Genomic DNA, 20,129 nt, shown 5'->3' on the forward strand with positions numbered 1-20,129 from the left:
TTTGAAAGTAATATTTGAATGCTGAAGGTTACGAAAATACTCTGTAACATGGCTGCTATTCTGTGTGACTGAACCAATAGTGATTTACAAATAAGGCAGATGTTGTGGTGTGGTAGTTTTTAGGTTGTGTGTATGAATGTTGCTGGTAAAAAAAAAAAAAAAAAATTAAAATAAATAAATAAATAAAAAGCCTACCCAAAAAGAAAACTATCGACTACAGCCAATATTTTCACCGACCCCAACCAATTTTAATTTACTTGTATTTGGCCTTATCCCATTATTCAGCAGGGCTGGTTGTAGGTATAGGTGACAAGGGCGGTCGCCTAAGGCCGTCCATCTGGAGGGGCTCCAAATGCAGTTGGAAAAAATGGAAATCCATGCGTCACATCCATGATAGTCCCCCCTCCCCCCAGGTCCACAAGCACTTTCTCACCCACCCTTGTGCCTGAGAGGATTCCTTGAGAATGAAAATGTACTGGCAGTGACACTTCGTATAACCTTTAACCTGTGGTGACAATAAGAGGCATTTATGACATATCTAAGCACTATGACCAGTGAGTATGTCAAATCTGAGTGGAATTAATACATGCTGTCAAGGGTCTTGTATGCCAGAAAAACAGGATAAAATAGGATACGCCAACATTGCCACATAAAAAAGACAACAGGGTACAGTGATGGATGCAATATATCACACTGGTCCCCTTTGGCCTTTGTTATACGACTATCTTTTAGGTGTAACAAATAAGTTCAGCTGCTTGTGCACTGTTACTCGCCCATCCCCCATATTCAAAGCTCACTTCATCCAAATCAGTGATGCCTGTGACATAGTTTTAGTGTAGAGGGAAAACAGCAGTGAAATAAAAATCTCAGAAAGAATAATAGACTTCCTCTGCCTTGGGCCTCAAAGCCTAATTAGCTCAATGGGTATATCAGTTCCAGCCTGATACAAATGTACAAAATGTTCTTCACACAAGTCTGATTAGTGACTTAAATAGAGTGAATTATGATAACTTACAGTGGTATGAGACAGAAAGTGGCACAAGATTAGAACTGCTTAAACAAAGACAAAATAACTGTTGCAGGTTGAATCATGATTGACTTATAATATTAACAACACATTACTTATAAACCAATATCACTGTAAACAGGACATGTCCTGTTCAACAATAAAATTATAGGAATTATCCCATTACTTCTGTTATGGGCTCCTTTTGTATCACAATGCCACTGAAATTTAACAGTTAATCATAGTTTAACATGTTGTCCAGTTGAACCAATTTATATGAATGACCCCAATATTCCAGTGATGGAAGACTATTTCTGTTTTATAATACCCAAGAGGTTTATTACTGGTGTATCCAACACTTGGCAAATACTGCTTAAATACAATTCACGAGGTTGCAAAGTAATCAGACAGTTACCAGAAATCTAGGTTTAATGTAGAGACTACCTTTAACTTGTAACTGCATTATTTGTGCATTGATGCTCTTTATTAATGTTACTTTCACCTTTACACATTTTATGTGTACCTCATAACATGCACTATATTTACAACCTGTTTGAATTCATTAATTTATTTTATAGGTCTGTTATATTTTCCATTGTTTTCAGTACAGTTGTTTATCATTTTATTTCAGAATTAGGATTATTTCCAGAAGTTGTTCTTCCTGTTTACTTTGACTTACGCTTGTGCTTATAATGCCCATACAAATGTTTATAGTTTTGTGGTGAGTCTTTTATTCATGAAAAACCCAAACTCAAAATGGACTTGTGTCAAAGCTCCACTTAGCAAGATTTTAGATAATGAAGGGGGTATTAAAATACATATTGAAAATAAATTAAATAATTAACAGATAAATTGTAAATTACAACATATCTGACATGGTCTAAAGTGCTTTTTATCCACAACAACAGAAAGTATGAGAAAGAGTGAATTAGAACCATGTCCTGTAAAGGTGTTTTTAAGTTATTGAGATTGGTTTTTCTTGGACAACGTGAAACAACTGCATGCAATAAATAAAAAATGTTGGTGTACTTATATGTGAAATACGTGAAAGTCCCAAAAGTAAGTTTAAAAAAAAATATATATATAGTCTTACTAAAGAAAATCCCAGTTCTTGATTAAGAAAAAATACAGATGTACAGTATATGTTTGGAACTGGAGGCAAGCTCTATCTGCATTCATTTTTATAATAACAACATTAAAACAAGCAATTTCATCATTTCATCAAATGTGCAGCTCACTTCCTGGCAGTAGCCTAAGACTTTTAATATCAGGTCAATCATCATGCACTCACATCCTCTCTTTTGCTTTATGTATTAAAATGCAAGAAAGGTAAAGTGCTTTACAGTATCTACTGCTTTATACGCGCGTCAACATTTTTGTGGAGCAAGGGAGCAGACTTCAAAAAGGCAGCAATATAATAGCCTAATATAGGTCAACATTTAAAATGCTAAACTGTAGCATCTCTTTATGGGCCTATGCATTTTTATTTGTTGACCACATGAGATACCATCACACACACAACGCGTGGTTTCATAAACCACAAGACGTGGGTGAAATGAGATTTTAAAAAAATTAATGCCACAACACACTACAAGTAGCCTACCTTATTACTTGCGGAAGCTATATTGCTTATTTATTTATAATGGTGAACATTTTACCTTAATAGTTCACAATTACATAATAAAATAGATTATTGATTACTGCAAGAACGGACCAGTAATCTGCAAATATGCATTCATACGCCTGTGTTTGGAAAACAATATGCGTAATTAACTGACGTAACATCTGAACAGTCAAGGGAAACAAAAATATACTGTAGGCTGGCAGTATCTCCCCCAGTAGGCTAATGGAAAAAATACCTACATGAAATTCAAGTTGGTTGCTGCTGGACATGCGCGGATGTGCACAGAACATGGCGGCCTAGTACCAAGGAAAAGTATTGAAACCTGCTGCGATTTTCAAGAATAATTGGTAAGTTAACTCGGTTTTGGTTATTACTATAATCGTCCCGTCTTCGTGAAAAGTTTAAATGTTACTTTCTGGACTGGTAGCTTGGGCCGATTAAAGACAGCCAGAAGTCACTGTTCTAAAAAGCAGGGTAGTTGTCCACAGTTTATTCCGATCGCTTGGTATTTTCACGGGCTGCGTTATTCCCCAAACTATAGTACACATTGAGCTGTCCTGGTGTTTACCGCCTATCATCTTCCGTCATAACCACCTTGTACAAATATTCACGAAAAGCTCAGTTATTTTATGTTTAGATGCTAATATTGTTTAGCTTGCTTATAGCGAGACGATGGCATTTATATTGATCGAAACAGGAATAAAAACACCGTAAGAGAATGCGCCAGACAAATGGGAAGCTGTTAGCTTGTTAGCTTTTCCCACGTCTGTGGTGTTAGAAGGTTTCTTGCGTGCCGTCCCGTCAGTATTCTGTTAATAAGGTCTCCGTGGTATCATTATGCGTGTTAATTTAAGCTTTATTATGTATTTTTCGGTTGAATAAATATGTTACAAATACGCGATTGTAGGCTACAGATAACAAATAGCGATGTGTTGCAAGCTACATTTTGCGTTACTTTTAAAAATAATTGATTTATACACTGACAGTTGTATGCAAAATTGGTCGGAAGTCCTTTGATTTTTAAATAAATATATGTTTTCCTAAAAATCGTCTTTGTACGCCTACTTCTGGGAAATAATTGTTTTACATTCTGTCACGCAGCGTTAGAGGAGACACGCCTCCTGCGGTCAGTAGCCTACACAAGGGGTCTTTTTATGCTGTGTGTAATATTAGCCTTTACAATATAAGGCGCGTTGAGTCGTATTGTATGCTCAGCGTAGTTCGATGTTTTTAAATCACGTTTCATCATCGCGTTAACAAATGAATAGCGACGCTATGTGGACCTATTTAACTCTTTTGAAGTTACAGACTTAGTGTACGAAGAACTGCTGTTTTGTGTCATTACGTCAGGCAGTAATAACAGCAAGAGGAGGCCAACATCCGTAATTTGTTTCGCCTTATGTATGTTTTTGTCATTCCGAATATTAAATTCTGTAATCAGGATAATGTGTTTTAATTTATAGCATGGTTAGTATCTTACGATTAGGCGCATATATTAAGTACAGTTTTATAAAACATGTTACATAATGCAACGACGTTATTTAGTTATTATAATTACTTTGCAATTACAGTATTTTTTAATTTTTTAAAAAAATTTATGATTTCATACACGTATTTATGACATTTTTGAAGACGGACTGAACTCATTAGGTTGTAAATAGATATTTTCATTCATGAAATGGGTTTTTCTTGTTTATTTTGGTGAGAGACCATATTAATATTGCATGGGAATATTCCTCTATATTATTAACACCAAAAGAATGTGTATACCAATTTTACAACAGGAAGTATTGCATCAGTCTTTGTCTGGTAAAATGTTTGGAGAGTAAAGACCTTTCACCTTCATCAGTGTTTCTTTGAAAAGCCAGAAAGTTAACTCTGGAGATGGCACTCCCTATTCCTTTCAATGGAGTGTGACTTCACAAGTTTCTCACCTAATCTGCAAACAATGAAAACATTACCATGCCCTAACTGGCCATTGATACAAGAAGTTTTTCCAGATAATTTTAATTGTTTTTAAGTGATGAGAGAGGTCGGAGAGATCTTTAGTGAGTGAAAGTATGTTCCTGGGAGTACTTTTGCATTTCTTCAGTGAAACTTCAGGTGTACACCTATGCCTGGAGGAGGAGACACTCAAGCTTTTTGTGTGATTTGTTGTGTGATTTGGTTGACCTAATGATGATCAATACTGCAGGCTAAGGCTAGGTTGGAGGGTGTGGATTCCTTCTTGTTTAGATAGCCAGTGGAACCAGGCCGGTTTGAGTCCAGGAAGCAGTGCTGTTGGCTTTAGCTCATTGGATGAATCGATCCCTTCCTTTCACAAATGGGGAATGAGTGTGAAAGGGCATCCAAACTTCCGATGTCTTAACCAGAGGGAAAATCGTATAATGTACGTACCCGCCCATTTGAGATGCTATGCCGCAGGTTCTGTTCCGAGCAGCCGCACAGAACATTTTAGTATTTGGTGTGTTAGCCCAGTGCATATTCCTCATTGGCCCTGTAGCCTACTGCCAATGTTGTAATTTCAGACCAATTTCTGCTGTTGGAGGGGGATTTCAGCATCTCTTGCCTGTATCTCCGATAAAGAAGAATCCATTTTCCCTCCACAATCTGTCCCATATTTTTTTTCATTATTGTTTCACAATGAAAAAAATTAGGCTAGCTCAGCCCATAAAGTTTGTTTTGCTTATTTTCTTGTAAAAAAAAATCACCATTTGTAGTGCATTATATATATTTCTAAAATAAAAAACGAAAAACAGAATCGGAACCTTGCAGCACATTTCATTTTGTGCAACTTTTGTTTGTTCTGTGGTACTACGGACAACAGACCTGATGCCTCATCCCATAATTTGTTGCGTGGCAGTTCGATTTCTTTGCCCAAATTCGTATTTTTCGAAGCAGGGATTTGAGTCAGAATTTAATTTGCTTACAGGAAATCTGTTTGCTGTTTGCTGTGCTACTCTCTGACAGAAACGTGCCATGCTGATTGGAGGATGTTACTCTTCCTCAGAGCCTTTATTGTATGAAGTGAGAGAAGTGGGAGGTTTGGGATTTGGGAGGTTTTTTTGAATGAGTCACTTTTCTCACCTTTCTGCTCCCCTATGCTTCCTCCCAAACTCCCTGAAGTGGGGGCTTCTTAATTCCCAGGTCTCCGCTGGGACTGACGGAATTTGCTGTATTTCCGTGGCCTGGGGCGTCCTCCTCAGGGGCGGGTCCCTGGCTGTCGCCGCTCTGCTTGCCCGATGTCAGACCAGTGATGACTCGGACGTTGGCTAGCAGCTCCCTCTCTTATCATTGGGAGTTGTGGTGGCAGTGTAGCGCGTGGCTAGGGAACTGGGCTCATTACTCAGGTTTCAGGTTCCGTTCCCAGGTGGGCTGCTGCCGTTATGCACTTAAGCAAGGTAGTTCGGCTGCACGAATGGATCTGTAAATATCAGCTGTATGAATGGATCTGTAAATATCAGCTGTATGAATGGATCTGTAAATATCAGCTTCATGAATGCATCTGTAAATATCAGCTGTATGAATGGATCTGTAAATATCAGCTGCATGAATGCATCTGTAAATATCAGCTGTATGAATGGATCTGTAAATATCAGCTGCATGAATGGATCTGTAAATATCAGCTGCATGAATGCATCTGTAAATATCAGCTGTATGAATGGATCTGTAAATATCAGCTGTATGAATGGATCTGTAAATATCAGCTGCATGAATGGATCTGTAAATATCAGCTGCGTGAATGCATCTGTAAATATCAGCTGCATAAATGGATCTGTAAATATCAGCTGCATGAATGCATCTGTAAATATCAGCTGTATGAATGGATCTGTAAATATCAGCTGCATAAATGGATCTGTAAATATCAGCTGTATAAATGGATCTGTAAATATCAGCTGCATGAATGCATCTGTAAATATCAGCTGCATAAATGTATCTGTAAATATCAGCTGTATGAATGGATCTGTAAATATCAGCTGCATGAATGGATCTGTAAATATCAGCTGCATGAATGGATCTGTAAATATCAGCTGTATGAATGGATCTGTAAATATCAGCTGCATGAATGGATCTGTAAATATCAGCTGTATGAATGGATCTGTAAATATCAGCTGTATGAATGGATCTGTAAATATCAGCTGCATGAATGGGTCTGTAAATATCAGCTGCACGAATGGATCTGTAAATATCAGCTGTATGAATGGATCTGTAAATATCAGCTGCATAAATGTATCTGTAAATATCAGCTGTATGAATGGATCTGTAAATATCAGCTGTATGAATGGATCTGTAAATATCAGCTGCATGAATGCATCTGTAAATATCAGCTGTATGGATGGATCTGTAAATATCAGCTGCATAAATGGATCTGTAAATATCAGCTGTATGAATGGATCTGTAAATATCAGCTGTATGAATGGATCTGTAAATATCAGCTGTATGAATGGATCTGTAAATATCAGCTGTATGAATGGATCTGTAAATATCAGCTGCATGAATGCATCTGTAAATATCAGCTGTATGGATGGATCTGTAAATATCAGCTGCATAAATGGATCTGTAAATATCAGCTGTATGAATGGATCTGTAAATATCAGCTGTATGAATGGATCTGTAAATATCAGCTGTATGAATGGATCTGTAAATATCAGCTGTATGAATGGATCTGTACACATTAGTTGCATGAATGTGTTGTATGTAAAAAAAGAACTGACTGTGAGGTGTGCTTTGTCTCTTCGAGAATTTCCTTTGGTTTTTTAATGCCTCGCCTCTGCCCTTCCCTGCTATGGGGCACTGTTTGAGGGGCCTTGAGACCAATAGGAGTAGGGTTTTGGAAAATGTTTGAGTTGGGCCTTCTTATTTATTTTCTTTTGGAGAATAGTTGAGATTTTCGAGGTCTGTGGAACTTTTATCTTCTGGGTAGTATGGGAGGGGGTGTGACTCCTCTGCAAGGCTGGACGGGCAATGGAACGCGCGGTTTGCTGAGCGCAGCTGACGCTAACCTCCGCAGGGCCGGCGTGCATGACGCCTGGGCCCTGGACAGAATTATTTCTACGGGCCCATGCCCCCAATCAATGGCCAACATTTATGAGTGAGGATCACTCTCTCTCCTGCCCCCCCTCCCCCAGACTGGGCCCGGGACACCTTCCCCAGTTGTCCCCCCCAGGCGCCGGGCCTCCCCCGCACTGCTGCAGCAGTTTGGGAAGATGCCGTCAGTCGCCCGCCCCGCCCACCCAGACGCCTCCACACCTGCCCTCGCTCGCGGCTGAGGTGCGGCCCCGTGTATTTCACCGTCTGTTACCGCCGGCGGAGTGGCGAAATTCACTCGCTTTTCACTTCTCCGTCGCCCTGCTCGCGGAAAGCTGCCGGGTGTCGCACGACGACGGCAACCTACAACTGTCACAGTCACAGTTTGTTACTCTACAGGAAACAGGTTGTAAACCTGTCTGCACGTTGCATTCAATCATTTCCTGGGTGAACTCTCTCTTCAGGACAACAAAAACGAGAGGTGTTGCCGTGTGGCTCATCCTGTTAAAACGCAGCGTGGCGGTTTGGCGAGCCCCGCGGTCCGGGTCGGAATTCTGACCGTGTCGCTGCAGACGGTGGCTCGCGGTCCTGCACAGCAGCACGTAACTGGCCGTAGCTCCAGCCAATGAGGGAGGGCCCGAGCTGGCCACGTTTTGTCCTTCTCGTTGTGCGAGAAGGGTTGCTCCGGTCGATGGGGTGCCCCGTAGCCTTCCTGCTCCAGCTGTGAGTGTAATGCACTCTGCTGACACATCGACCGCGCAGTGAAAGGGAGCTCTGTGCCCCGAGCCCACGTCGGACGTCGCAGAGGAAATCGCCGCACGGTTCGGTTAAGTTACAGGACGCCATAAATTAAAAACTGATGATTCGGCCGTAAAATCGGCAAGACTGGCAAAATCAGACCGTTCTTCAGAGGGGTTATTGTTGTGGAGCGAGCCTTTCTTCCACAACTCGGGCCGTAGACAGAACGACTGAAGCTTAATCAGTGAAACATCCGTGGAGGTTAGACTGACTGCCTTTTTAATGAACTTAAGGAAATGTAATAGAAATGACAATTGTATTTGTTCTGTAGCTCTTGAATAAATGCTGTAGGATTAAGATTTCAGAGGGATGTGTTTTATGATACAGAATGGTGGGGGTACCTTTTGTGAATTAAGCTTGCCATTATTTCCCTTTGAGGTGAGAGGTCAGAGCGATGGTTGTTCTGTATTCCTGCCTGTGCTTACTGTATAGCCTAATTACCAGATGGATTTTATTCCTGCGAGAAAACAATTTGCAGTCTGCATCTCTTGGCACGGTGGACCAAGACCTTGAACTGAGATAAAGTCAGCTCGCCGTAAGAGGGGGGGAGGAGTAAACCCTTTCACCCTCTGTTTAATTTCTCTTTTCGCACCTCCTCAAAGAGCCTCGCACCAGATTTTGGGGGGGGGGGGGACTGAGCTTCGGTTAGCTAGAGGGAAGATTCCCACAGGTGGTACAGAAAATGCTGCTCGCTGAGTTTTCAGTGAGGTCTTCTGAAGTTGCAGTTTGTGTGCACGGACAGTTTTCAAAGGCTGTGGTGTTTTTAATGAGATGCCACTGGGCGCTCTGTGGCCTCCTGCGATTCGCTGAGGCCCGTGTTTGCTCTGGGCTCCCGAAGGCATGTTTAAAGGGCGGGCCCTTGCGTACAGAATGCTTTTGTCCCGCTGCTCTGCTTGTGACCTCCACCTTTGGTGCCTCGGCGAGGAATTTCGGGGGGGGGTCGCGCTCCTCCTCGCCGGTCTAGACGCACTGCTCGTTTGACCCGGTCACTCGCACGCCCCTCTCCAGAATGCACTCGGTTCCGGCCCTGCGGAGTTCAACCGTCAGAGTGCAGAAGGAAATGGGGTCCTCTGCTGTGACATGATGGCAATAGAATATAAGCCAACTGAAAATACATTTAAATAAAAGGAATATAGGCCTAATCGAGATATTGCAACACTGCACAAAAAATGTTACATTTCACAATGCCTATAAAAGAAATATGTATGTATATATATATATATATATATTCAGGAAAGTCCTCATATTTGCAGTATATGGCTGTCTATCTCACTTCCATGAGGGGGGTTGGGGCACGGTGGAGGGCTGGGGGTGTGTGAATGCGGGTGTTCATCAGCTTGCATGTAACATGTAGAGTGGATGATTGTGTGTGAGGGCTTAATTGGTCTCCCGCGTCACAGGGCCCTGGCCTCTTCCCTGGGTGAGCTTTCCAGCTCTCTGCCCCTGAAGCAGCTCCAAAGGGGACGGGGCGGCTTGTGTGGGAGACAGGCTCCAGCAGGGCGGCCCCACGGCAGCCCTGGGCCCTGTAATCAGTCTCATAATGCAGTAGGGAGTTAAAGGACCTTCCCAAAGTGCCAGCTGCCCAGCGCCATGGACCCCATTCAGTGCTGCTGCTCGACCGCACTCTGCAACGGGGGAGGGCTTCGAATCTTTCCGCCGGAGATTACAGTGGCTTGCTGTTACCCTCTGTTTGCGGACAGACGTGCGGACAGACGCGCAGACAGACGATAGCGGGGCCCGCGTGCGTTCCTCACACCAGCACAAGGAGCGCATTATTCCTCCCGCGGCCGAGAGCCGTCGGGCGCCCCTCGCCCGGACGACACCGCCGCCGCCGCCGCCGCCAGTCAGGCTACACGTCCGCGCTCTCTCGCTTCCTGTCTGGAGCTGCGTGAATTCGTTTCTGTGCCGCGAACAGCCAGGCCCCTTTCTGCGCTGTTTGTCCTGTTTATTTCCCCAAACGGTACCCCGAAACATAGAAAAAGCTGGAAGTAACTGGCCAAAAAGGACCAGGCCAGAGAAAAGAAGAAATCCACAGGCAAATTTCCTTGATTGCAGCACACTGTAAAAACACTGAAAATTCTGTTTTTAAAATGCAAGCCAAGCAGATGTATGGAGGTCACATTCTGTGATGGGTCATTTTCTCATAACTCCTTGGCCAAGGACTGAATTACTGATCCCTTAGCAGTAAAGCGTCTGTGAAATATTTTTAAAGTTTGGCTAAATCATTTCTGAAATTAGTCCGAGGAAGCATTCTTTAACCTGCAGGTGCTCTTGTAAGGATTTAAAGAGTGGCTGTTGTCTTACTGGACTTTAAACATCCTTTGCGGAAATCCAGTGTACTGAAGTAAAATATTTCCTCAAGGTCAGAGAAGTTATTGCAACACTTTCAAGTAAATATACATTATTGGTGCTTTTAGATATAGCAGTATGTTTTACAATATATACCAATCTGAAGTATATTTATCAATATACTTTTTGTGTATATTCAGTTTCCGTAAGAGATGGGAAGGGGACAGATTCTGCCGGTGATGTCGATGCTAGGACGTTGCCATTTTTTGTGGGGCGTGGGGTTGGATGTCTCTACTTACTCATTCTGTGTTTCTGTAGCTTGAGAGGCAATGTGGTTTCAATTACAGAGCCACGCCAGTGCCATCTCAGCTCACGTCCCCCACCTCCCCACACAGAAAAACCCACAGACCTCAGCACAGGGATGAGGGGGATTTGTGCTCCCATCCCAAGACCCCACACACCCCACTGCCCAGCCCACCCCTTAACAATCTTAATTCAAGTTCATGTGACTGGCGGATATTTCACTGCATTTAACACTGTCACTGATATGGAGAGGCTCATACATGGTCTTTATGTGATTTAGTAATTTTATATCTGAATTTATTTGCATGTCTGAAATTTTATGCTTCTAGTTTGCTTGTAGTGACACTGAGCAGCTCAGTGACTATTCCATTCATTTCTGTGTGGTGGACATCTGTGGTTTTCCTGGATAGAGAATATTAACTAAATTAGATGGCGCTATTTGAACCTACAGTGTAATTGAAAAAGTGGACAAGTGGTTTGGAATGTCCAAGGCTATTTGTCGGCCCTTCCTATTCATGCACCGTCCTCTTATCTGATTTGGGAGAAAAGCAGTCTAGTGTGCGTGTCCTCTGAAGCGCATGCATCCAACTGCTTCTTGCTTTCACTCCGAGCTGCGCAGCCGCTGCACTTAAGGATGAGCTTCTTGTGCAGCTGGTGCAGGCGTGCTAATGCATGATGAGGTGGGACAAACCCTGCCTGCTAAGCACCTTCAACCCTGGACACTGCCTTGTGGGGCAAGGCACCTGGCTAGAACCTGCACTGCCACAGTCAGAGTTCCAGTTTGTCACCGTTGTCATTATTATTATTATTATTATTATTATTATTATTATTATTATTATTGTAGTTGTTGTTGTTGTTGTTATTTATAATAATAATGGTAATAATCATAAGGGTCCTTTTATAATGGACATGAATGAAGATGTGTAAAAGTGTATTTAAATATTACAGAAAAGGCAGAATATTCAATCACTTGTGGCAGCCACGTTTGTTTTTCCCCGATTGTGTGTTTTTATCAGGTCAGACTTGGTACACATCGATGCTATCGCTCTGTGTTGAGCCATAGCAAGTTTGAGGATGATTCGCATAACAATGACTGACAGTCTCATTTGCATATTTTGTTATTTATGGTACTGATTAATTTGCATGTTGCATGGTTGTTTTTTGATGTAGGAACTTAACCTTGTTAGGGACCAGTACAGACATGCCACTTACCAATTTTTTTGTCAATCAGACTTGCGGTTTATGAGAAGATTTTTTTTTTCAGTTTTTCATAAAATTCATAAAAGCCTGTCTGTTTTTCTGTTCCTGAAGTCTTCTGTGGACGGTAGTCACTGACACACCCATGCCTCCCTCCTGAAGACTGTGTTTGATCTGTTGGACAGGTGTTTGGGTTTTTATTTCTTGATTATGGTGAGAATTATTTAGTCATTGACTGTAGAGGATTTCCTTGTCCTACCAGGCCCTTTGTGATTACTGAGCTCACCAGTGCTCTCTTTCTTCTTAATTAGGCTATGTTTCAAATTGTTAGTTTAGGCAAGTTTGCCTTTTGTTTCTGGCTCTTTTTTCTTATTTCTCAGCCTCATAATGGCTGCCTTGACACTGGCCCTTATGTTGACACCAATAACAGTCTCCAAAGGCAATAAAAAGCCTAGAATCAAGACTAGATCCTGAAAACTCTCTTATACCTGCATTAATGAAGCATTTGAGCACACCTGACTGATCAGAAACTACCTGTGAAGTCATTTTTCCCAAACATTGTGTTGCCCTGAAATGGAGGGACTACGTATAAAAAGTTCTGTAATTTCTACATAGTGAAATAGTGAAACCACAAATGTGTAAAAATACCTTTTCATAAAAGCTTGAGAATCTGGACTTTAAGCATATTTGAATTGTTTGGTTACAAATCTAAAATTGTGGAGTACAAAGCCAAATAAAAAAAAAAACCCAAACATTATGGAGCTCACTATGCTTTCTTTGGTTAATAGGCTACTTGTTCCTTATAACAGCAAAATTGTTTGTACTGACTTCGAGTGAAATCCGAGAAGGTTGCGATGTGGAATAAGGACACGAGAACAAAAGGACGTTTGATACAGAGAACAGACCATTCAGCCCATCTAGGACTGTCATTGTGCCGACTGCCTGGAGAAGAACTAGCGCCGTGTGAAGGCCTGGCGTGTGCCCTCCCCCCATCTCGCGGCTTCCATGGACCTCTCCAGCCTCACGTACTATAAACATTCCCAAAAGAGCACCAGCGGGCCCCCCACTCCACCCGGCGTGCCTGGTTCACCCCGTTTTCTTTCTCTCTACTCCTCCTCCTCCTCATCCCTCTCTCCTGCCTTTTTGACACTCTGTTTGTTTAACGCGTTTGGGCCTTTGTGAGCCCTGCTTTCTCCCCTGACCCCTTTTTACGTGTTTGTTTTTGGAGTGAAATGGGTCACCTGTCACGCGGAGAGCTCTTTCATAGGCCACTTTCTTGCCTCGATTCAGGCCTTTCCTCGGTCTGAGGCCTCGTCCTTACCGTACACTCAGGCTCTCTTATCTGGGGTGTAGGCTGGCCTGTGGGGTGTACAGTGTACGGATTTACCTGCTCTGATCGTATACCACTTCGGCAGCAGGGAATGGCAGACATGCAGTTCATCATTAAGAATGACTGTGGTGAGAAATTAATATGAGTGAAATATAGAGTTAAGTGGCAGGAATTCTTTTTCTGACACCAAGGGAAATGGAGTTTTTATTGCGTCTCCTCCCTTTCACGTGGCTGAAGGGAAAGGGGGGTGTGGAGTCCTCGCATGCCCGCCAGTGCTTCCTCGCAGGTCATAAAGCAGGCTTTTCCAAAGGGCTTCCTGCCCGGGCAGGACGCAGGGCCCCTCCCAAACGGGGCGGGGCCAGAGGACTGCGCGAGTCGTCCCTTAATGAGGAGAGCTGGAATCCTTTTCATCTCCAGGCTGCAGGCTGCCCCACATGCAAAGGGCTTAATGGGCTTTTACTGTGGCTTGGAATCTTTATGGCTCTACTCTCAATGGAACCCATGGCTCAATCTGGGGGGGGAGGGAGAGAGGGAGAGATGGGGGCAGGGGATGGATGGATGGATGGATGGAGGTAAGCAGAGAGGGAGGGAGGAGGATGGTGGTAGTGCCATTGTAACCTGACTGATTATGAAAGCACTGGAGTGTGAGATATCCATCAAATATTTTGGACACCTTTATTGTTGATGCCAAAATCCCAGGAGCACAGTCTTGTCCACTTGTTCTTAGGAATAAAGAGCTTTTTCCATCAATTACAAACATAGTTACTGTTAAGTAATTTATTTATATTTAAATATATTTTCATCAATAAGGCATACAGTTATAAATGTCTTCATTGGAAAACAGTCATCAGTTAATTGACCATAAGTATTAACCACTTTATTTTTTGATGTTGCTTCAAGTGAAATTGTTTAGTTGTCTTGTTTGTTGCAATCATGCCAATCCACTAACTGCCATGTTGAGATGCAGGAAAAGCTTGTCATCAGAAATATCAGTCCTAGTTTAATCATTCCTTGTCAGAATCCCCTCACCCTAGAAAAGACCATTATCTCTAAAACTACATGAAGTACAGACATGATTCTAAGCTTGAAATAAAGAGCACATTTGCACAAAAATGACCAAATCAGACCTGATCCCATGGGATGCTCACTCAGCAAGTTACAAGACATAGGCCTATTTATTCTGTAAAAAAAAAACCAAAGAAATCAAAAAATCAGTTTTCTTTATTCTGTAGTGATTACATGTAGGCCTACTTCTGATACTATACGAAACCAGATTTTTCCAATCGTGCCTCAAGATCTCACCAACACCTGGAAAAAAAGGTTTGAGTCTATTGAACAAAGCAGTAAAATTTGACGTGTTTTACCAAAGGCAAATCCTCTCCAAATGGCACCAAACCTCTCCAAATTGGAGCACTGTGAACATGGTTTTTTCCCAGCCATCTTCCACTTTCTGAAGCTAATTCTATCAGACTTCTATCAAAGTCCCTCTTTGTGGCTAAGCCTTGTATTAAATAATAATAATAATAGTAATAATAGTAATAATAATAATAACAATTAGCCTACCTGTTCTGAACACCGCTAGTTATCAAAGCTTACAACAAAAATTTCACGGGAAGTCTGGGTTTTTGGTGACTCAAAATAGGGCCTAGATGGTGACTTTGAAGGTGCCTGTCAAAGCTCTGTCAAGAGTCTTCAAGAGACCACCACAATACATTGAGATGTAGGTTATAAAAAATGAAAGGCGTGGCAAAAATTTAAAATTGGAACAATTTAAATATTTATTGAAGGGTTGCCCGTTATAGCTATGTGCCAGAATTGTGCATACAATATAGCATACAATGATGGATTAACATATTGCAAGGGGTCATTCTACAGAAACAGTGGTATTTTGAATCGCAGTAGCCTATGTCTTGAAATGCATTTCATTTTTGTCACTCAAAACTTAGGGTACAATATTAACATTTTAACTTAATATACAAAAATTACACATTAATGTTTTTCAATTATTTTTATACATTCGCTCAAAGAATTCTTGCACCGTTTCTTATCACTGGTGTTACTTGCACCTTGTGACAACATGAATGGTTTTTCAGAATTTATTTCTCAGTTCAGCCTGCGCATACAGGCAAAAACTGTGTAGGTTAATGGTAAGAGTCTAGCCTACATCATTGCATAATGAATTATCGCAAGGGCGTAACTTTCATATTGAAGGGGTTGAAATGCATAGACCCTGAGAAATGAAACCCACTAGGGGGGATTTTGGAAAAACTGAAATGATAATTTCTGGTGAATTCTAATGGGGTAGTGCTACAGATTACTGATTGGTAGGGTTGTTTGTACTGATAAGTTGTTTGTCATGGAAAATACTGACAGAAGTCATGGAGCAGTCACAGCAGAGTTGTTGAAAAAGGAAATAAATCAGTTTTAAAATGCTAATTCATTTAATTGATTGCTAGATCTCATGCGTTGCAGTGGGATACAATTGAAATAACATACTCAACTGTACCAAAAGTAAAAATTGCTTGAAGTTTAAAAATAAATGAGCAGCATACTTTTTTTGCGTTTAACAGAACACTCTAGAAATAGAGCATGCTCAAATTGCATTGCTAAAATAAAACATGGTTGCCATGTGCCCATTTTTATTTCTTTAAAATTAGTCTTGGTACAATATGTTGTACACAGCGAGGTTTGGGTTTTTGATGCACCCCTGTTGTCACTGATGTTATTTAATGGGGGAAGGTGGGCATCACAGCTGTTGACAGGGGTCGTCAAACATCTAATTTCAAGAACTGACAAGGACAAGAATCTTTATCATTGTCGCACTTTGTTTTTCCCAAAATATGGCAGTAGCTATTGTTAAAATGCGTAGGCCTAAACTCATAGGCTGTGTTAAGGTTGACATTCAATCCAAGTTTGACATGATAACCATCAACACCGTGGACAGCACTGGCTATAGTGATATATAACGGGATTTCCAGCAGGGGCTCAAGTCACAATGGGTAGATCATAGAGTGGGCTGATTTGTTCATGTAGGAGTCGTTTTTGGATGATTCACTCAGCACTCAAATGTCTGGTTGAGATTATTTATTTTCTCTCTGCATGAAAGGTAAGAATTTGCTTATTTGGAAAATGGCACTTTTCACATTTGAAATTGTATTTACTTATACAGAACTGCTAATTGCAGGTGCTCCTGAAAAGCCAATCAGCTCAATGGAAAATAATGCATCAACTTGTCCTAACCTATGTAGGCCTACAAAGAGTGGATGCATTTGTTTTGGCTCAGCTGGTAATTTGTTTATGTAAATCTCAATCGAGAAGGATTAGCAGCCATTTGTCTTGTTATGGACATTGTCTGGATTATAAAATATTGTAATCATCTACCTGCGGTGTCAATTTCAGCACTAGTTGTTTCTTTTGTTATTTCTAGTGGTTTTACTGCATCGCCATGCGAAGAGTGTAAGCTTTACAACAGTATATGGGTTATAGCACTGCACCTTGAATCACTGACTGATAAAAGCAATAATTTAAGACACATTGTTGGATGCCAGCATCTAACCATTTCATGGCTATTGGGCTTTAAGGGTTTAAAGAGCCACTCCAGCAGAAGTTCTTCACTGTTTTCTGGACTTTAAAAAAAAAAAATAATAATGGAAGTAGTTGGCTGTGGTTGTGGGAGGGCATTGAGACAAAAGTCTGCCATTCATATTTTCGTATGTGAGAGAATGTGGGGGTGTGTGCATTCACATGTTTAGAAAAGGGAGGTGACATTGTGAGTGTTTCTCACAAATGAGGGAGAAATGACTGCAATTCTAGTTCTGCCTGATTATTTTGGTAAGAACTGAGGAGGCAGATGACACATACCCCCCCTCACTTTCCCTGAATGAAGAGCACCGTGTCGGTCTGCTCACAGGAGGTGCGGTTACATTTGCTTGAACCGCCGCCTGAAACCTTTGACTCTAGGAGGAAGTGTCTGTGGTGGAGGTCTTCGCAGAGGCCTACCCCAAGCCTAGTCGATTTTTCATTTTTCTATAACACCATTGAAAAGTTTCCACACAGTGTTTCAGAATGGACATTTTCCATAGGGATTTTAAAAAAAAACTGAGAAACTGAATTTACCCCAAGAGATCATTCGCTGATGCCTTAAAAGGCAATCGAGCAGATCTCGTGGAAAATGGGGTGCACTCATTGTACCAATGTGAACGTACGCTTAGACTGCTCTTACCTCTGTTTTATGAAGACTTTTAAATCTCGAAATGTGGGGTTATGGACTAATATATGGACGAGGGGGAGAAATAATGAAAAACTTGTGTCGCCCCGCTCTCCGACTGCACGTCTGCGGTCGTGTGTCTAAATGGGCTGCGATTAGGTCCCGGCGTGCTGGACCGGCTTCGATCGTTCACGCCGCTCCGCCATGGAGGGTCAGTAAATTACAGCCCTGCCTGCGATATCGAGCCTGGTTCAAAGAGCACGTCTTTTAATCCCCCAAAACATATTTATGACGAGCGCTTCACCTTTCTCCCCGGCTCTCTGGGCCCCTCGTAACGGCAGACATATTAAATTGCAGGAATTGCAAAAAAAAAAAAAAAAAGAAAAAATGTAAATATTATTTTCATTATCCCTTTGCTTCGGAGTACATGCTCTAGACTGGCCTCCAGGTGTAGTTATGCAAATGATACTTTGTAACAAACATGATGTAGGCTACTAGAAATAAACAGATTTGGACACTACTGGTGCCAGTGACTGATCAGTTTGCTGATGGCATATCTGGACTCTGCCAATTGCTATTTGCTTTTCATCCATTAGTTCCTAATGTTAAAATAATGCACACTGACACTAAATATCCTGTCGTGATTGGGAAGTTGTTGTAATTGATTGTCTACACTAAACCAGAAGATGATTGCATATCAACCTGATCAATAATTAATTTCCTTATTGCGTCCTTTGCTTTGTTTAGCTTTCTAAACTTTGTGTCTTTTCAGTTCATCACACTTTTCAGCGTAGATCACAGCACAGTGGTTGTTTTATGAAATACTGACTGACACACGCAGACAAGGGAAGTGTCAGAGGAAGACATAGCTGGCTACAGTATTATAACAGCCTGTTGTAGAACGGTTTGCTCAGTGAAAAGGATGTAAACTGCTTGTTCACTTTAAAATGTTGGGTGGAAAGGCCGGCAATGTTCTGTTTTCAGGTTAGAGAAAGATGAAACGGGTGCACCTTATAGGTGGTTAACTTCTTACTAGCATTCTGCTAGCTTGCTAGCTGCATGCATAGAAGAAGTTGAATTACGTGTGTTTGTATCTTGTGCAAGTAGTGTTGTAATGCTTTCCAACTGTTGTAGCTATTGTTTTTTATAAATAACAGATTGACATGGAATGGTAAAGAATATGAATTGTTGTACATGACAAAATGTGTTGCTAGCATTTTGACAGTTTGAGAAGCTACTGAAGATACTTTTGCAGTTTAACAACGTTTGCCCATCCAACTAATCTCTAATGTAACGTGTTATAAAAGTGCATTTCTGCATTTCATAATTCAAAAGTCAATCTGGTTTGCAGTAATAATAATTGTGACATTTGTATATCAATAATGACATTTCACATTTAAATACAATTCATATTGTCTGTTAATGGTGGATGGCTAGTTCTGAAGTTGAAAACATTGCTAATTTTGTGTTGTAGTGTTGCCGTATCACAGATGCAGTTCATTGCCCTATGTGTGCAACATTGCTTTCGTTATGTAACGTGCTAGTCTGTTGACAGTGAAAGCAGGCGCCCGCGGGTAGCTAAATTATGTATGGGAGGCAGCCATCTGGACTAAGCGTCTCACTTTATCGGACTTGAGATAATCGATGGACTAAGTTGACAGATGCAAACAGGTATCATGGTGTTTCATGAGTAAAGTGAAGGGTCTCACCCTGTCTGAGGTTTCCAGCCCTCTTGGCTTATTCCACGAGCCTCTTGGTACGGTCGGGCCATTCTATAGCTGAGTCGCGTGACTGCTCTCTTTGCTGAGGATCAGCATACCGGCATAGTTCTGGCCAGAGGAAGAGAGAAGCAGCATTATTGACCAGTCCACTTAGGATCACTTTTTATTCTTAACCCTTTGAAGAGTAGCCTATGTTATTTGGATTTTTTTTTTGTTTGTTTGTTTTTATTCTCCCAAGTGTTGTTACTTCAACATTAGAATATTCAGTTAAGAACATTCTAATCGCGTATTGGTGATCTTACACCTTGGGTCAAATGGGTCAAATATAGTACTAATGTAATCGCATATGCTCCAATAATTACGGCATACTACTTTTCTCTTTTAAAAAGCACAGCTTTTATAATGAACTCAAAATTAAGTCCTCTAAATGTAGGCCTGTGTTAGATTTCTGTCATCTAGAACATTACTGGAGCTTTAGAAACTTGTATTAATGGTTAAACTGACCTCTACTTTGGGTAATTGCTGTTAAAAAAATCACGTGATGCTGATCCATTTAGTTTTGACTTTAGTGTTTGTAATCCAGAAAATACTGGAATAATCTCTACCTTGTGAGGAAGAGGACTCGA

The 20,129-nt window shown here is 41.4% G+C and overlaps 1 protein-coding gene across 5 annotated transcripts in view; it reads left to right on the top strand.

Moving 5' to 3' along the window:
• The first annotated feature begins 2,826 nt into the window (after positions 1-2,826).
• scml2 (Scm polycomb group protein like 2) overlaps positions 2,827-20,129 on the top strand; it is a 64,228-nt gene continuing 46,925 nt past the window's right edge. For all 5 annotated transcript variants that reach the window (XM_064327081.1, XM_064327082.1, XM_064327083.1 and 2 more), the window contains exon 1: positions 2,827-2,977. The gene's annotated coding sequence lies outside the window, so the exon portion shown is untranslated. The remainder of the gene's footprint in view (positions 2,978-20,129) is intronic.

This window comes from Anguilla rostrata, chromosome 3 (assembly GCF_018555375.3).
Source record: "Anguilla rostrata isolate EN2019 chromosome 3, ASM1855537v3, whole genome shotgun sequence".
NCBI lineage: Eukaryota > Metazoa > Chordata > Actinopteri > Anguilliformes > Anguillidae > Anguilla > Anguilla rostrata.